The following is a 17326-nucleotide window of genomic DNA, read 5'->3' on the forward strand; positions in this document are numbered from 1 at the left end:
GCATCAGACTCCCAAAGTAGAAAATATTCATGATCTCCTAATCATTGGTCTTCCTGGATCCCACACTTTGTTTTGTAATTGCCCACATGCTTTGTTCATTTGTTGTTGTTGTACTTCTATTGTCTTCTGCTCTATCTTCTTCTTCTTCTTGTCAATCAGATTCAAGTTCCAATTTATCTTTCTTCCTGTTGCTATCATTTTTCTCCATTTGAACTACTTCATCATCAGTTGCCACATTTCTTCAAACTCTTTTCCCAGTACATCTTTGGTCTGGTCCATGTTCTGCTTCATATTTCTACCTCCTTCTCTTTGTTTCAGGTTGTTGTTGCTGTCCACCAATTCTTTAAATTGTTGTTGGTTTACTTTTTATTCTTCTTTTGCTCTTGTCCCAACTTTTGCTTTGCTTGCTATGCTGACTTTTGCTTCAACTTTTGTTGTGACTCCTATGCAGACTTTTGCTTTGCTTGCTGCCTCCCTATCATCCTTACCCTCTTTCATGATTGAATCATGACTATCCAGCACTCTCTCCAACAATTTAACATATTTGTTCCATGGATTGAATTCATCCAAAGAATTTTATTCCCTCATATTTATTTGACTACTCACTTGTGTCAAATATCCTCCAGCAATTGCAACAAAACCTTTCTGAGACAATATTCCTTCATTCTTCATCAGAATAAGATCCTAATTCTTCATCTCTATGACAGCTTCTTTAGACTCATCCATAGACTTTTCCTTTTGTACGTAGTCAAATTCCTCCTCTTCTGAAAAGTTTTCTTTGTCACCTTTTGCTTCTAGATCTTCACCTCCTCTGAAGATATCTTCAATAGGTTGCTTTTCTCCTGCAATACCTGCCATCATACACAAACTATCAGTTTTAAAAACATAAGACCCTGTGGTCTCACTTGATGCTTTAGTCATCATACCTCCTTGTTGTTTCAAGTTCTCTTTATGACTCAGAAATTCTTCGGTGGTCTCCTCTTCAATCTCTTCAAGCCCTGCACTTAGTTGCTTGATATATTTCCCCAATTGTATATGAGACCTATCTATCTCATCTTCTTCCAAAACAGAATTTAGATTCTTCTTGTCTTCTTTCTTCTTTATGACAATATCAGCAAATTGTCCTTCTTTACATGTTTCAGCTACAAACATACACAAATTGTCAGATTTAAAATCATGTGACCCTTTGGCCTCACTTGAAGTTTCAGTCTTCAAGTCTTCATCTTCAGTTTCTCCCAGAATTTCTCCCTGTTCTGGTTCACAAATGTACTCTTCCATTTCCATTTCCAACTCAGCTTCTTTGAGTTTTTCCATCAGCGACCTTACTTGCTTTTGTTGTAGCCTTCTCTGCATCTCATTCCATTCCACTAGCTTCTTCCTTAATACCCAACCTAGTCTCTGCCTTTCCTCTAGTATTCTCCTTATTGCACTCAGTTTTTCTTTTAACGCTGCAATCTCTTTGTCAATTTCCTCTTGACTCATCCTCTTTCCATTTGCCTTGGCATCCTCTTTCTTCATATTTCTTCTGTTTTGGCTTCTCTCTGAACCTTTGCTATGACTATCAGTAGCCATCTTATTCTCCTCTTCCTTCATGAGCTCCTCAGTCATCTACAATAAGCCTCTACAACAGCTAGTCCTCCTGGCTGCAATCTTACCTCACTAAGCTCTCCTCACTCAGTCTTTTGGTAAGCAAGGGTCCTCTGTCTGGAACCTCCTCTTGAAGAACACCTTTGCTCCTTCTAGGCTTCTGCAATTTCTCACTCTCTCTTGAGAACACTTCAGTTGTCCTCTTTGTCTAATCTCTTGTTGGATTCTTCAGGTTCACTACCACTTCTCCTTCAAAGTGTTTTCCTTACTTTGCCTTGAAGAACACATCTAGTTCTCCTCTCACAACTTCTCTTGCTGTCACCTGTGCATTAGTATAAAAACACACATTCTCAATTTAAAACAAAACATATTACCTCTCCTTCAAGATCTTAGCATGATCTTGTTTCACCATTCCACCTGTACTTTGAATGGATTTCCTCTGCCTCTTGCATCTGCAAGTTCTGCTACACATCACCTCTGTGTGCCTTCCTTCTGTCAGATTAGAATCCGATCCTTCCTCTTTCCTGCATAAATACCTTAACACATATTATGTTCTCAATTATTTCTCATAGAATTCCTTTGTTCTATTTTAACCAATTGTTTCAACTTCAATTCTGCTCTGATACCACTAATGATGCAAGGATACCACCGCACATACCCACAGTATGTATAAACATGCATAAACACAACTTTCCTAGGTAATTGACTCTCAAAGTAGTCAAATCTTCATAATATCAATGGTAAGGCCCTTTTAACCACAATTCCTTATTATCAGAACCCAATCACCATGCCTAAACCTACTATCAGGACTATTCACCTCCTCAAACATTCATTATCCCTTTTATTAAGCCTTCTTCGAATCTTTCTTATCGAGACTTTAAAACCCATCTAAACCTTAGTTAAGCCTTTTTTAAACCCATCGGTCGCATATATATAACCACCCTCTTAAAACATTAGTTAGTATATATTTAACACATAAAACCCTTTATCGACGCTTGTTACACTAAAAAATGTCACCATGACTATTTGCAGTTAGTATGGCTCCATCCACTGTCATACTATCCTCCTTGGCAAGTCTCATGCCTCTGCTCTTCATGTCAAACTTCAAGAAAGAGAGGAAAAGTCATTTAAAGTCAATTATCTCTGGTACGCAGTTTCTCTTAGCCTTACCTGCGGGTACGCAATCCAAGTTCGTAATACCTGCGTACTTGTACGCTCTGTATGTAAAGGGGTGGGTGCGTACTCCTGTAAAGGTCAAAAGGCGCAAGTTTCACTCCAAAAAAGTTACTTGTGGTCATTTCTAGAGTCTTCTAGAAGCTTGTTTGACGTGTATGAAGCGCCTCCAGATGGTTCATGTATCCCTACCTAAGAGGAACTTATCCCATCAAGAGGGGAGCTATCCCATCCAAAGAGGGGCTTATCCCATTGATGGTGGACTTGAATAACTTCCTCTAGAGCACTATAAATACAGGCATTGGGCCAAAGGGAGGAGAGGTTGAAAGCTGAATATTCCTAAGGGTAGATGCTGCTGGAATTAGGACTTCCTTGTAGAAGCTTGTGAAGAGAGATTACCATCTTTACTTGTTTCCATTGGGAGGTGGGTGAGCTGATCAGAGTAAGGGAGAACTCTTGTGGACCCTGGGAGGAGCTTGCACAACACCAAGGCTCAGGTTGTAATGGTTCCTTTTGTTACCTTTTAATACAAATTAGTCCATTCTTCTCAACAATTTGTTATTAATGAGTTGTTTCATATACTCCTTGGTCTATATGTTAAATATGTTTTATTTTATGTGATATTCAGGTGCTATTTAATCGTTTGATTGTTAGTGAATGCAGGTTTCGAAGGGAAGGAGGAGCTCATCCGGATCAACGAAGTTGGACTACTACAACAGCGTTGGATTACAGGTAGGATCTAAACACTTGATTTCTCATATTGTAAAAGCATATTTAGGGAAGGATTGCTCTTATTTGTCTTGTTTGTCATTAGAAAGTCTTAGGCTTCTAGGAAGGTCGGTTGTGTCCGCACTAACGACTCTTTCCGCGTGACAAAATGGCGACTCCACTGGGGAATCCATGAATGTGTTTGAGTTCTTTTTGATTTGATATTTTGGTCTGAGAAAAATCGCTTGTTTTCTGATTTTTGACTGTCTAACTGTGTATTTGGGTGGGTTAACTTAGGGTCAATTTAGATTTTTATTTCTCTTAGTTTTGCCAGCAGTATGCAGTCTCTGAGTTTGACACAGTGCGTACTTGTACGCACCGCGTCTTTGTGCACAGGGCGTACCTGTGCCTGTGTCAACAGATCACCTGCATACCCCTGTCAAATTTGAGAAAATTCCATTTTTCCTCTTTTTCTCTTTAGATTTTGTTTTTACTTTGTTTTTACTGCCCAGATCCATTAGTTTACTGTCAGAGATCTTCACCTGAACTTGTCCCGTTAGTGTCAAGGGTTTTGGTGGAATTCATAGGGATTTTGCCTTAGGGTTTGATTTTTAACTGGTCCTGTAGTGACTTTGGCGTTAGAGATTGTCAAACTTTGGATCTCCTTGGTTTTGGTCAGTCCTCTTAGGAGTCGGGCCTGTCGTAGAAGTCACCCTTGTGAGAGACCTACCTTTTTGTCTTCTCTTTGCGAATCTCGAAAAGTTTGTTGGTTAAAGCCTTGAATTCCATTCTTGAGAAAAAAGAACAAAAAGATTTCGATTTTGTTTTTTGGTTAGTTTATGATTCTGCATGAACTGATCCTTAGTTGCATTTTGACTGAGTAAAACATCCGGGAATCATCTTTGTAGGCTTTTGTCCTCATTATTTTTTGCTTTTAGGTAGATTTACTTTTAATTTGCTTTTGAGTGAATTTGATTTGATTGTATTAGATTTGTTAAATTTGATTTGATAAAATAGTTTTTATATGCTTCATTAATATAGAAAAAAACACAAAATTCTTTTGGAAAAAATTTGCTTTGGTAGCATTTGTAGATTTTTGGGAGAAAAAGGAAATTTCGTAGAGTAATTAGTGGTCATGAGTTGTGTGTTGAAAAGATAAAGAGAATTGTTTCTTTGATTGTCTTTACTAAGAAAGTTGTTTTCTATAAAATTTGCATTTTCCAACTCTCTTAGTTAGGAGATTCATTGAAAAACGAAAAGTAGTGTAAATCATCTTAGGCGCATCTTTGTAGTGGTTGCGAGTCGAGTCTACACACCACCAGTTTCATCTCCACTACCTTTTTGTCTTTAAGAAAAACCGTAAAATTAACGCTTAAAGTAAAATCAACTTAGTAACTTTTTTTTACTAGGGCTCTGAAACACCAATTTAGATCAGGCTAGTGTCTTGGAGTAGGAGAGTAATTAACTCTCCAAGACAACAAAACCAAACAAGTAGCTTATCTTGTGATAGAATAAATCCAATTGTTTCATTTGTACTCTGGGAAAGCTCCTCTTAAAGGAGAAGCACGAGCTCGTGTCCGAACCAGTGAGGGGATCAATCCTCCCTCGTTGGGAACGACGCCAGACACGCACGTATTACAAACGGTAAACCTCGGATTAACCATTGTCGAGGAGCCAGGGGTCACTTGTCGGTAAACCTTGGATTATTGTCAAGGAGCCGGCAAGGGGATTGAGCTTGATACTCTGCCCTTGCGTGCTGTCGGAGTGTAGACTGTTCCCCCAGGTGCATTTGTTGCGGTTGGTAACCTTAGTGACCATTATCTTTAGGATTCTACCGAGGTGACGGTGGAGGGAAGATCCCACTGTACCTGGAGCAGACGTCGGCTAGGCTCACTTGGATTTTCCGGGGGGTTCACTTCACTCGAGACGGTTAAAGTGGAGGAACTTGTGCCGGTCTATTCATTAAGCAGGTTGCCGGGGTAACTGTTCCACCCGCCACTTCTGTACTAAATCCGGCGATGTTGGGTTTCATCTCCAACTAGCGTTTTCGGTCTGGAAGGCTACTGTTTGTGCTTGGTTTGACGCCCTAGATTCTTTAGGCGTATGATTCAAATTTGTTTGGTTCTTTAGAGACTTTAGGTGGTTTGCTTTGAGATTTTACTTTGTTTGCGTGTGCAGTAGTTAAAGTTTTTAACTGTGGCGGAATTACCGAGACAGTCCCGTAGACTTCGGGGCAAGTCTCCTGAGGTTGTTTCTGTGGCCGAATTATTGAGGAAATCCTGTAGACTTCGGGCTGAACCTCCTCAAGACGTCCCAAGTCATTACGAAGGTTTAAAGGTCCTTGTAACTCCTCCTAGTGGCAGTAGAGTAGGTTCACCAGAAGAAGGAGAGTCTTCGTTGGTAGTCCATCAAGATTACCAAAGTCTAGAAACAGGTTATAATCCTGAAGCAGTTGCAGTTTTTGAGCTTGCTGGTAGTTTTTCATCTACTAGTGATATAGGCGAAGAACCTGAAATATCTGAACCTGTTACTCCAACTTCTAGTGTACCAAATTCACCTAGGGTAGAAAGAGTCATCACCGAAAATCTTCCTACTGGTTTGATAGCTATTGAAGAACTTGCTCCAGAGGAAGAATTAGGCGTATCTATCCTTGAAGATCAACCCACTATTGATCTAAGGGAGCGTGAATCTATCTTTTACAGTCCTCCTAGAAGTACTACTTGGTACCTTTCGTTAACCAATTATTTAGACAACTCAGGGGTAGGTTTTTCTCCACCTCGTACTCCTTTTCCACCTGGAGGTATTTATACTCCTGTAAATATGTCTGGTCAGTCGTCGGTGTTCACTCAATCTCCTAAATCTTTCTTACACGGCGGTCCTTCTGTTCCCACCGGGTATCAGTCACTTTCTGGTACCTTTGCAGGGGCATCTCCTCAACCCATTGATCATGGGTTATTAGCTGGAAACAATGGTAATAAACCGTTGGGTGTAGGGGACATTTACATGATGTCAGGTTCAGTTCCCATTTCTCAACCTCAAGGTGGTCAATTACCGCCTGGGGTCAATTAACGCCTGGGGGGCAACCTCAAGGTACACAAATTGTGTCTGGGGGGCAACCTCAAGGCCAGTATGTACCCATAGTACAATACATGCCTCAAGGTCAACCTCAGCCTCAATATGTACCCCAGGGTCAACCTCAGTATCAATATTTACCTCAAGGGTATCAACCCCAAGGGTATCAACCTCAAGGGTATCAACCTCAAGGTCAAGGTCAACCCCAGTATCAGTATTTACCCCAAGGTTATCAACCTCAAGGTCAATACTCGAGTCAAGGTTATCAACCATCTCAAGGTCAGTCATATGTTCAAGGTATGGGAACTGTGCCTTTCAGTTATCAATCCTATCCTCAATCCGGTTATGGATCTCAGTATCCTCAACCTGTTATGGGTCAATACCCCGGAATGATAGTGTGGGATCCATCACAAGGTCAACAGGTGTTGCAGCCAAGTATACAGTTGTTACCTCAAACTGGACAACCCGTAGTTTTTGGTTCACCCCAGCAACCGCAACCTGTCCAGTCAAATGTTCAAACTTCTGTAACTTCGGTAGTTACTCAGCCGCCAATTGCACCTAGTACTCCATCTCAAACGACTGCTGCAACTACCGCAACATCTACCGCACTTACTTCTGGAGTATCGACAGCTCCGGTTTCTACTGTCTCTGCAACCACTCCTCAGACATCTTTACCGTTGTCCGGATCTACGATTCAAACCACGGTCCAGATGCCTGTAGGGCAGCCTGGTTTAAATACTGTTGTAACAAGTCAACCTCAATTTACCTACCAACAGTACCAGGGATAGTACCAACTCGGTCCTGCTGTCCAACAACCGGTTTACCAGTATCAACCGTATCCTGGGTACACTTATCAACAACTTCAACAACCCCAGTACGGTCCGGTTAATCCTGGTTTTCCAGGAGGATATAATATCCTGAATGCGATTCCTGTTCCAAGTTATCCTGGATATCCTCCTCCTGGGACTGGTCTTGTGACCCAGAGTTTTAGAGATCCTAACCGGCAGTTACCGTTTATCGCAACTTTGGATTTACCCGACTTGACGCGCCTAACGAACGATCCAATTCAATATCTTTCGTTCTGGCCGCCAATGCCAAATAAGTTGCCCAGTGATATACCCAAGTTCGAAGGTAAGTCTGGAGAGGATCCGTCCAATCACGTGATGACTTACCACCTCTGGTGTGCTTCAAATTCTATCTCAGATGATTCGATCCGCTTACGTCTTTTCCAGCGTACGCTCATTGGTCTCGCGGCCAAGTGGTACATTGAGTTACCACGGGCCTCTTTTTACAATTTTAGCCAGTTAGCTACCTCGTTCCTAACTCATTTTCAGTTGCCGGTCAGATACGATAACGGCACGGAGCTATTAACTTCATTAAAACAATCGAACTCCACTTATATTTCCGATCATATTCATGAATGGAGATGTCAAAGACGTTTAGTGAAAGTTTTTATCCCGGACCAAATCTTAGCTGAATGGTTTGTAAAATCATTATTACCGAAGATTACTGAAGATGTAGCTAAGGCCGGAGTAGTTACTGAGGAGCAAGTCATTGCTCAAGCCCAGTACCTTGACTTAGTTTACACTCAGTCAGGTACGTTGCACGAGAAGATCCCAGATCTTCCTAAGTCGAATCAAATCGCTACTGCTCCTTCGGGGTCTCATGCTGCTGATGGCATGATTGGTACGGTGAATACTAAAAGTAAGAAGAAATCCTCAAAGAATTCTTCTCCAATAATAACCTTACCAGACTCCCCGACAGGAGAGTCTTCTCCTGAAATTACTGCCGACATTCACGCTGTAGAGTCATCTACGGCCAAATAAAAAAACGGTGGTAAGAAGAAAGGCAAGAAGAAGGATAAAGCAGACAAGGCTCCAAAGGAGAAAAAAGAGAAGTCGGAATCTAACGACGAAAAGCGCAAACCTCGCTATCCTTGTTTAATTTGTGAAGAAGATCATTTCACAAGAGATTGCCCTCATCGGGCAGAGGTTGTGAAAATCGTTAAAGGTTCCCCAACTCCTGATGTTTTGAAAGATCCATTTCCAAAGCAGGAGAGTAAAATGATAGGTTCTTCCTCGAGTGCCAGTGAAGAACCCATATTGATGATGTCTCATGTACGGATTGCGACTCGATCGCAAGATTATGGTAGTAAGAATCCTGTTGATGGCAAAGAAGCAGAATCTTCTCATTCTAATCCGTCAACCTCAGCTCCCGGTTCCGATCCACTACAGATCGAGAAACCTAACCCGGACTTGGTAATTAAACCGCCCGCCAAGGGTATACTTCGAAAGTCTGCTTTCAATCCACATGCGAGAGCAGCTCAGAATTATAACATTGTTGAGGATTTAGCTGTTTCACCCTCAGCAATGTCGGCTTTGGAAGTGCTGCAATCATGCCCAGCACAACGAAAATTACTCTTGTCGGCTATAGAAGCTGTTGATATTCAGGACCTGAACCTGATAATCTTTGATCTAGAAAATAGTACACTGCGTCTCCCTCATCAAATGGCTTTCCAGATTCCAGTGATAGTAAAAAACAGGCCTATTCATCGGACTGTAATTGATGAAGGAGCTTCTACGTGTATTATGTCGATTCAGTGTTGGAGATCGCTTGGTTCTCCTTCACTGAACCAATCCCCGACGATTCTTAAGGCCTTTGATGGCCGTGGGTTCCATCCGTTTGGCATTCTATAGGATTTGCCTATAAGGGTTGAAGGAAAAACCGTTAGTCTGGATGTGGAGGTGGTTGATGCCCCTCTAGACTACAACCTTCTTTTGGGTCGCAGTTGGTCTTACGCTATGACAGCGGTCGTATCATCGGTCTTCAGAGTTATAAAGTTTCCACATAATGGTAAGATCGTGACGATAGACCAGCTGGCTTACTTTTCATCCGACCCAGCCTCTTCAGAGAGTATCCAGCATGTCGGTAAAACGACTATCCCTTACAAGGATGTTGGTGTAGGATTAGTTAAAGATTCCGGTTTATTGGGAACTTTTTCTTTTCCTTCGATCAATGCAGACCCTTCATTCGCATCCATTCATATGATTACTTCAGACACTATTATTTATGATGATCCTTGGATTGTCCCATCTGAATCTGAGATAGACTCATTCGGTAATGCAATGCCTTTGAGTCCATATGAAATTGCTTATGAGGCCGTGCAGTCTTTTTCCGACTCCAGTTCAACCCAATTCGACCAAATGAATGTGGTCCGTGAGGAATCACTTTTCACATCAACCTCAGAATGGATAACGTTTCCTGAAGTCGTGTCGTCTGACGAACAACTTCGCGAAATCCTAAGTGTAGACGATCTACCATGGGAAGATCTTCATCATAGATCTTCGTTTTTACCTGAGAGTGATGACTTTGAAAATGATTTTTCATCAATTTTTAAAGCTGAATATGTCAAGGACGCTCAGAATCCCATGAAACATCCTGATTCAGAGTTGAATTTGGGAAACATCTCCCAAACTATTGCCATTGACATCTCAGTTAAAACCGGAATTATTGAAAACATTCATATAGGTGCCTCGTGTACAGATAACGAAATTCAAACATACAAGGTCCTATTTCAAGAATTCCGCGACGTGTTTGCCTGGTCCTATGAGGAAATGCCAGGAATTGATCCCTCCATTGTTGTTCATGAAATCAAGACCTACCTGTTGTTGGGAAAAGTATCCAATACGGAATGACCCTATCCCACTCTAAGGGTGATAGTACCTCAGCAACAATCAAAGCAAAGCTATTCAAGATTACTTCTTTATGAGATGAGAGAGAGAAGAGAAAAGGGATCCACTAACCGTTATCTTCCGCTAATGGTTGATCCAATCTTCTCTCTTTGCTGCTTGCTCCTAGCTCCTTGCTCTTTCACCGGCCCAGCTACACAAAGATCCTGTAAAAGCACAAAGAAAGGAAACTACAAGAAGCATACATCCATAACTGATTCAAGGATTAGAATAAATCAAATATACAAGCATCAATTCACCATAGAGATACATGCATATAGAAGAACCTCAAATACTTTATTAATAGAAGAAGTAAAGTTCTGAGAGTGTTACAACCATAATAGGCCCAATCCAGCAACACCTCCCAGCAGAAAGAAATCTCCTCTTCACCTCCTTCAAAGCAATCACCCAATAGTTCTATACTCAAACCAACAGCACTTCCTTACTTGCACAAAATTCCAGCCTCCTTAGACCTCATGAGAGAGCTCTATATATAGGAGATTTGGAGAAAGGATGAGTCAGCTTGAGGCTGGCATGAAGCTGACTAGTGTCCTCTCCCACTTCAGTTATACTTCAGTTCTTGAGTCCACTTGGAGTTTCTTGCTTCCACTTGGAGATCTAGATCCTCTTACTCATCACAAGGCGAATTCCCTGATCCAAGTGTCAGTTTGGAAGCTTCCTGGGCATTTGACACCTTGCAGAATGACTGTGCCACTTGGCCAATCTCGCCCAGCGCAGGTAGCCTTCATTAGATTTGACATTCAGCGCAGGTACAGAGTGGAGCAGTTGACATTCAGCGCAGATGCTCAGTGGAGCAGCTGACATGATCCAGAAACAGCTTGTTTTTGAGTGTTTTCAGGTGGAGAACTGATTTTCAGTGCTGTGGTTTGCTGACCTTGTTCCTCTAGGGGTAGGAACAACATGTTTAGGGACTTTGGATCCCTCAGATTATTGACATTTCATGCTTCATGCTGTTAGGCACAAAAATGTCTATAACAGTTGCCCCCTAAAGTATGAGGTCGTTTATCGGGTGAAATGCTTTATCAGGAGGATCCGAAGTTCATTCAATCGCTGAGAGGTGCCCTGTAATAAAATACAATACAATACATTATTTTTCTTTCTGCTTTCATGATCTAGCTGAGGCGGGCATTCCCATGCTCAGCTTTATAAATTCATTTTGGTACATAGAACAGACGATCGTCTGGTGGTAGACTGATAATTCTCTGCTGAAATTATCATCCTTTGAGTAGGATGATCATCTGTTGCAATGATGTACATAACAAATGTCTTTATATCCTGAATATATATATCGCAGCCCGGATGGATGAAACTAGATCCGGGGTCTTCAAACTCGTTCGATCTTCACTCTAAGTACAAGTCGATCCATGTGAGAATTGCGCTGAAGTCGAACATGGAAAGACATCGCTTGATTACCGGTCAATAATGTAAACCGTTAACAAGCGCGAGAGGAATCACCAATAATGACAATGACCCTCAAGGTACTGCAGTACAATTCACGTGGTGTGAATAAAGGACTTGGCGTCGAACACCACGCAAAATCTTCTGGTCGAAGGTCATTGATGTATACCTGTCGCCGAGGCATGCAAGCTTCAAAGTACTGGGGGGGGGGTGTTCCTAGATCAACTTCTTGGATAATGAGCTGAAGTCGACAAGAAGCGATCCGTCAAAGGAGGGCCTTAATGAATCCCACATCAATGACACGGAACGGAGCTAATGATTTTAGCGGAGGCGAAAACAATCTGTGAAATATGATTCAGGGTGGCGATCATGGGTGGATGAAGGATAATGTATGGCAGTGGATGGGACACGGTTGACTCTTTCTGAACAACATCTCTTGAACATATAACGACACTGATGTGATGGATCGGTAGCATTACCCCAAATGTGGATGGTTTGGCGAGGACCATGGTGATGAGACCGGTGAATGAAACAACCCAACCCGATGTGATACGGAGGACAAAATGTCATGTTCAAGAGCGACTTGCTACCATTAAAGCTTTGAGGTTCTCCCAATTTTTCCCCAGTCATTTCTGACCAGTACCTCTTTATTTTTGTCAAGCTTGAGGAGGATAACATATGCTTGTTCTATAACCTGCCCTTCAGGCAAGCCCATCGCTATGTTTTAACGAGCCTAGCGATAGGGAAACTCGTTCTCGTCTAAAGACAAGTTTGTCGCTATTTAATCATTTTAACGAGTCTAACGACAAGGAAAACTCGGTCCTTTTCAATTTTAGAGAGTCTGAAAAGGTACAAAAAGTTAACTCCAAAATTCCTTTTTCGTCATCTAATCCCTTAAGTCCGAAAAAGTATAAAACAATACAGAAGGGATGAGTTTTCGATTACTTTAACGAGCCGAATAAAACAAGCGCTCGACCTTTTTGTGTAATAATCCCTCAGGTCCAAAAAGATTAAAATCTAGAGGAGGGATAGCTCTTCCGGTCACTTTAACGAGCTGGAAGGCCAAAACTCGGCAAACTTTTCATATTTTACGAGTCAGGAGAAAAGAGCTCAAAGAAGACTCATCTTTTGAGGAACGAGTGATAAACAGGGATAGCAGCAGATTCCAGGTACAGGTTGGAATTTTCCAATCACGGCAGTGTCACAAGGATGGCTAAGTGAAATCACTCTTCGCAGCTGTTCCTCAAAATGGGTAAACAATCATATGGAGGTGAACGATTGGCCAAATGGAATGGAGGTGGCAGGTGCAAAACACGACCAAGGCTTTTTATGGCTAATAAATTTACGATCACAATGGTTATTTACCGGTACTGGGTTCATTTTTTAAAGAGCTTGAATGCGCCAAAACACTGCTCAAAAGCTTATGTTTATTTTTTAACGAGCATGAACTATGACGCTAAAACTGCTCGGATCTCGCTTTTCTATTTTTTAACGAGCATAAATTCCGCGGTAAAACTGCTCGATAATACCAGTCATAAGATAAGAAACGTCTCCTGCAAGATTCCAATTTTTATAGAGCTTGCACCTCACATAAGCTATGCTCTCTCTTTGGCAAATTTTGACCTTTGCCCCACATCTTTTCTTTATGCAAGTTCGGAAACGACTAATCCAAAAAACAGATAAATAACCGCTCTTTGCTTGCACTCCAAAAGGTTCCATGCCCCCAGGTATAAAATACAATTTCAAGGCTGCCCCTCCTCTCCCCCACCTTTGTTTTTCTTTGGGTGTCCACAGCTACTTGTCGTCTTGCTAGTCTAATGTTAACGATACTTGTCTTCTCGTTATTTTTAATGGGTCTTACGCGGTACTTGTCTTCCCGTCGGCCCAACTTTTGACAGCTCTTTTGCAAGATCGCAAGAGAACAGCTACTTGCGACAAGAGAGCAGCTACTTGCGACAAGAGAAGAACACTACTCAAAGACAAAACATTAATGTTATTGAGGGAGGCTTGCCTCTTTCTGGTTACCCAAAGACTGGTTTTATTTGCTGCCGCAAATGAAACTCTTTCTTCGGCGATGTCTATCATTAGGTTACTCAAAGATGGTTACAATTTGTTGTAGCAAAGGAATCTCTTTCTTTGGCGGCTGCCCCTACTTATCCTTCAAAACATTTGTTTTAATGGGTGAGGCTTGCCTTTTTACCCAAAGATGGTTACAATTTGCTGCCGCAAAGGAATCTCTTTCTTTGGAGTGGCCTACCTATTTAGACAAAGGTGAATGACTAGAAATCATCAAACACATAACTTTGACAAAAGAATCTTATTCTAGAACAACCCTCTCTTCCTTTTTTTTTGGACGGGGTATGGACTAGTCATATTCTTTCGCGGAAATTCTACCTTATACCCAGGGTTTCCTCTGCCCGAAGCAGACCAGGGTGCATGCCCCCTGGGTTCCAGTCCCATCTTTCCGAATCACTCGCATTCATCGGGAAGGAGGACTGGGGGTGGAGACATTTCTTGGGTGAATAGACCATTCAGGGTTGGTATTTGACTATTTGCGATGCGTGATCCCGGAAATGAAAGTTGGTCTACGAGCTTGACCATTCTTCCTTCGTGTGGAAAACACATTACTCTAAAGAGTGAGGAGACTATAGCTCCCATGCAATATATATAGTCTCGTCCAAGGAGTAGGTTATAATCCAAGGGTCCTTGAACGACCATCACGTTCACTTGAACGGTCTTCCCTCTCAATGTAACAGGCACATTGGGGAGGATCCCTAATGGTCGACTGGTTCCTTTATCAAAACCCGAGAGATTTCTTATCTCAGGCAAAAGCTCTGGGGAACCCAGTGCTTTCCAAGCAATAGAGGAAAGGATACTCACAGATGCCCCTTCATCAATGATAGTTCCAGCCATTACCATTCTGTAGATTTGGACTATGATTCTGAATGGTATACTGGCTGGTAACCGGGGTCTGCCTAGTTGGTTCCAATCAAAGGACACAACCAGGTTGCTTGGTGGTGGGACCGAATACACGGCCGGATACGACCCTGACGATGTTCCTTCCTGCGATAAAGGAATGGGCGCATTGCCCTGATGCTCATCAGAATCTGTGTTGATGAAAAGAATCTGGATGGTGTCATCCTTTTTCTCTTCAGTGAGGGTGTCACTTGAAGATGAATCTTCAGTGACGGTGTCATTTGAGGATGAAACCTCTGAAGGAAGAACCAGGTCAACTGCTGTATCGACCTTTAGACTTTCGTCTGGTCTGGATTCAGTAGGTTCATTTTCAATGACTGACGCTTCAGCTGACCACTTGAGCGGGCCAGCTGTATTTTCAACCAACGAAGAACTTGGCACGAGTTTTTTGTATCCAGGAGGAAGTCTCATCGGTGAAACCGGGCGATCTTCCAAAACTCTCTTCGCCTCGTCTAAGAAGGGACAACGGTGGATGGCGTGATTGCCTTCACACAGTCTGCAGGGGGATCTTGCTCCCCCTCTTTGTCTTGAACCTTCACTTTCGCTGGTTGACGGTAAGCAATCAACATGGCTATCAGAGGTTGATGCTCCCGAATTGTGCAAACGAGGTGACCAGTCCCTTAGTATCCGGGGAATACAGGGACAATCTCTATGGAAGTGGTCTCCTCTACATATGACACATGGCGATTTAGGCCCGGTCTGTGCTGTGTGTGGGTTTTTGTCAGATGTCTTTTGCTTGCCCCCAGTCGCCTTAGGCTCCTTCTTCTTCTTCTCCTTCTTCTCCATGGGAGCTTGGCTTTTGCCGGCTCTACCCTGCGAAGATGAAGGATTGGAGGAAGAGTTATAAGAAGTAGAAGGCTGGTGGGCAGCTCTAGACTGATCTAACTGTTGACTCGACTGTTCAGGAACCATGGTGGTCTGAACTACATTAGTTGAGAAAAGCCAAATAGGCAGGCCAATTGTCAGTCCTGGAAGCGACAACGTGGCCATGTGAGGCGCACCAACTTCTCCCCAAGAGGAGAATGGACTAGGATTTCCATCATGTGGAGTTCCTTGGTTGGGGCGTTCCATGTTCTCAACTTAAGATCAACGCGGGAATAGGAGGTGATTATGTTCCGTTTAAAATAAATTTTATAACGACGCTTAGACACAACTTGCTTTTTCACTTTTTAAGAGTCGAGAAAAAGCTAAAGATGACTCTAGTCTCCTTCGATGTTTTAACGAGCCCGAAGTGACAAATGCTCGGATGGACTTTTTCAGTTATAGAGTTTGAAAAAGGCCAAAAGAAACTGCTCTGGAGTTCTAGGCAGAGGGTGTGCCAAACTTTTCGCAAAACCACAGAATACGTTTTACGGTACGAGTGGTCGATCTTCGTGAATGCTGTGTTCACTGCATTGCGATCAGTAGGGCGGCCGACACGGTTTCCTATTGGATAAAGGCTTTATTCCTATAGGGGTCTCCCAATATATATGCGACGGTACGTGGGAGCACAAGTCCGTATTAGTGCCACCGACTCTCAGGAGGAATCACCCACCTTCGTCGAGATCGACAGTCACTACGTTTAACGACGCCGGAACACGTCTCTAGCTTAGACCTCTAGATGTTTGCGTTATGTTTCAAAGCGTTGTTAGGTAAATTCAATTTATTTTAAGGTTGATCTTGTTTAGCAGTTTGCCTTTATGGATCACCACGAGATGTATGATAACACTCCTAAATGCAGTCTAAGATGATAAGCAAGCTTTTCAATCTTTCAACTTTGAAAACCTTAACTACTGAGGGAAAAGAAAGATAACACCTTTTCACACAGATCATAGAGCACACACTAATGCATTTTTCCTAAATCAACATGCAGACTGTCATAATGTATATGCACAATGCAAGTATTTCTTTTCTCTTTCTTAATGTTGGTGTAATGCAAAAAGAAAGCTGTTGTATAATTTTGAATTCAATTTCAAGTGAAAGCAAACAAGCTTGTCCAAAATCGAAAGACACCTTAAGATTTACTTGTTTCGACACTAGAAATATATAAATTCAAACCATATGACGAAAGTAAAAGCTCAATCAGCTATGAACAGCAAACAAACTAACTCTTAAGATCAAAACGACACTTTATCACAAGTCTAGATCTAAGAGGTCACAGCAAGACTAGTTCACTTTCGTTATGGGAAACCGTAAATGTACAAGAAATACACAAAGAACAAACACAGTTTCTTTATACAACTGAGGCGGAATAGTGACAAGGAAAGTTGGTTTCAGATAGGCCCACTGACTGGTAACAAACAGCAAAAACAAGAGTGAAAACAGGGCAAGAAACAGCAGGAAACCCCAGCAGCACAAGGCAGGACTGGTCCAGCGCAGGTGGAACACTGCCTGTTTGACCTTCAGCGTAGGTAGCCCCTTCGGGAACTGCGCTGAAATGCAAACAGCCTTTGTACAGCCTGCACTGAAGAACGAAACTTTCGTTTCTGGTGGTTTCCGGGTCACAGATTGCTCAAAAATTCACAGTTTTTGCTCAAATCAGAAGCTATCAGTCAAGGACACACTAAGGGATGACAAGGAGGATGAAAAGCTATCACTAAGAGCTTATTAGAGTCCTTGTGGATCAGCTCTTCAAATCATAAACTTGCCCAGAAACTGAGCTAGAGTAGCTGCCCTCTACTTTG

Source organism: Pinus tabuliformis, chromosome 4_2, assembly GCF_031772625.1.
Source record: "Pinus tabuliformis cultivar Carrire ecotype Pingquan chromosome 4_2, CPIR1, whole genome shotgun sequence".
Lineage (NCBI taxonomy): Eukaryota > Viridiplantae > Streptophyta > Pinopsida > Pinales > Pinaceae > Pinus > Pinus tabuliformis.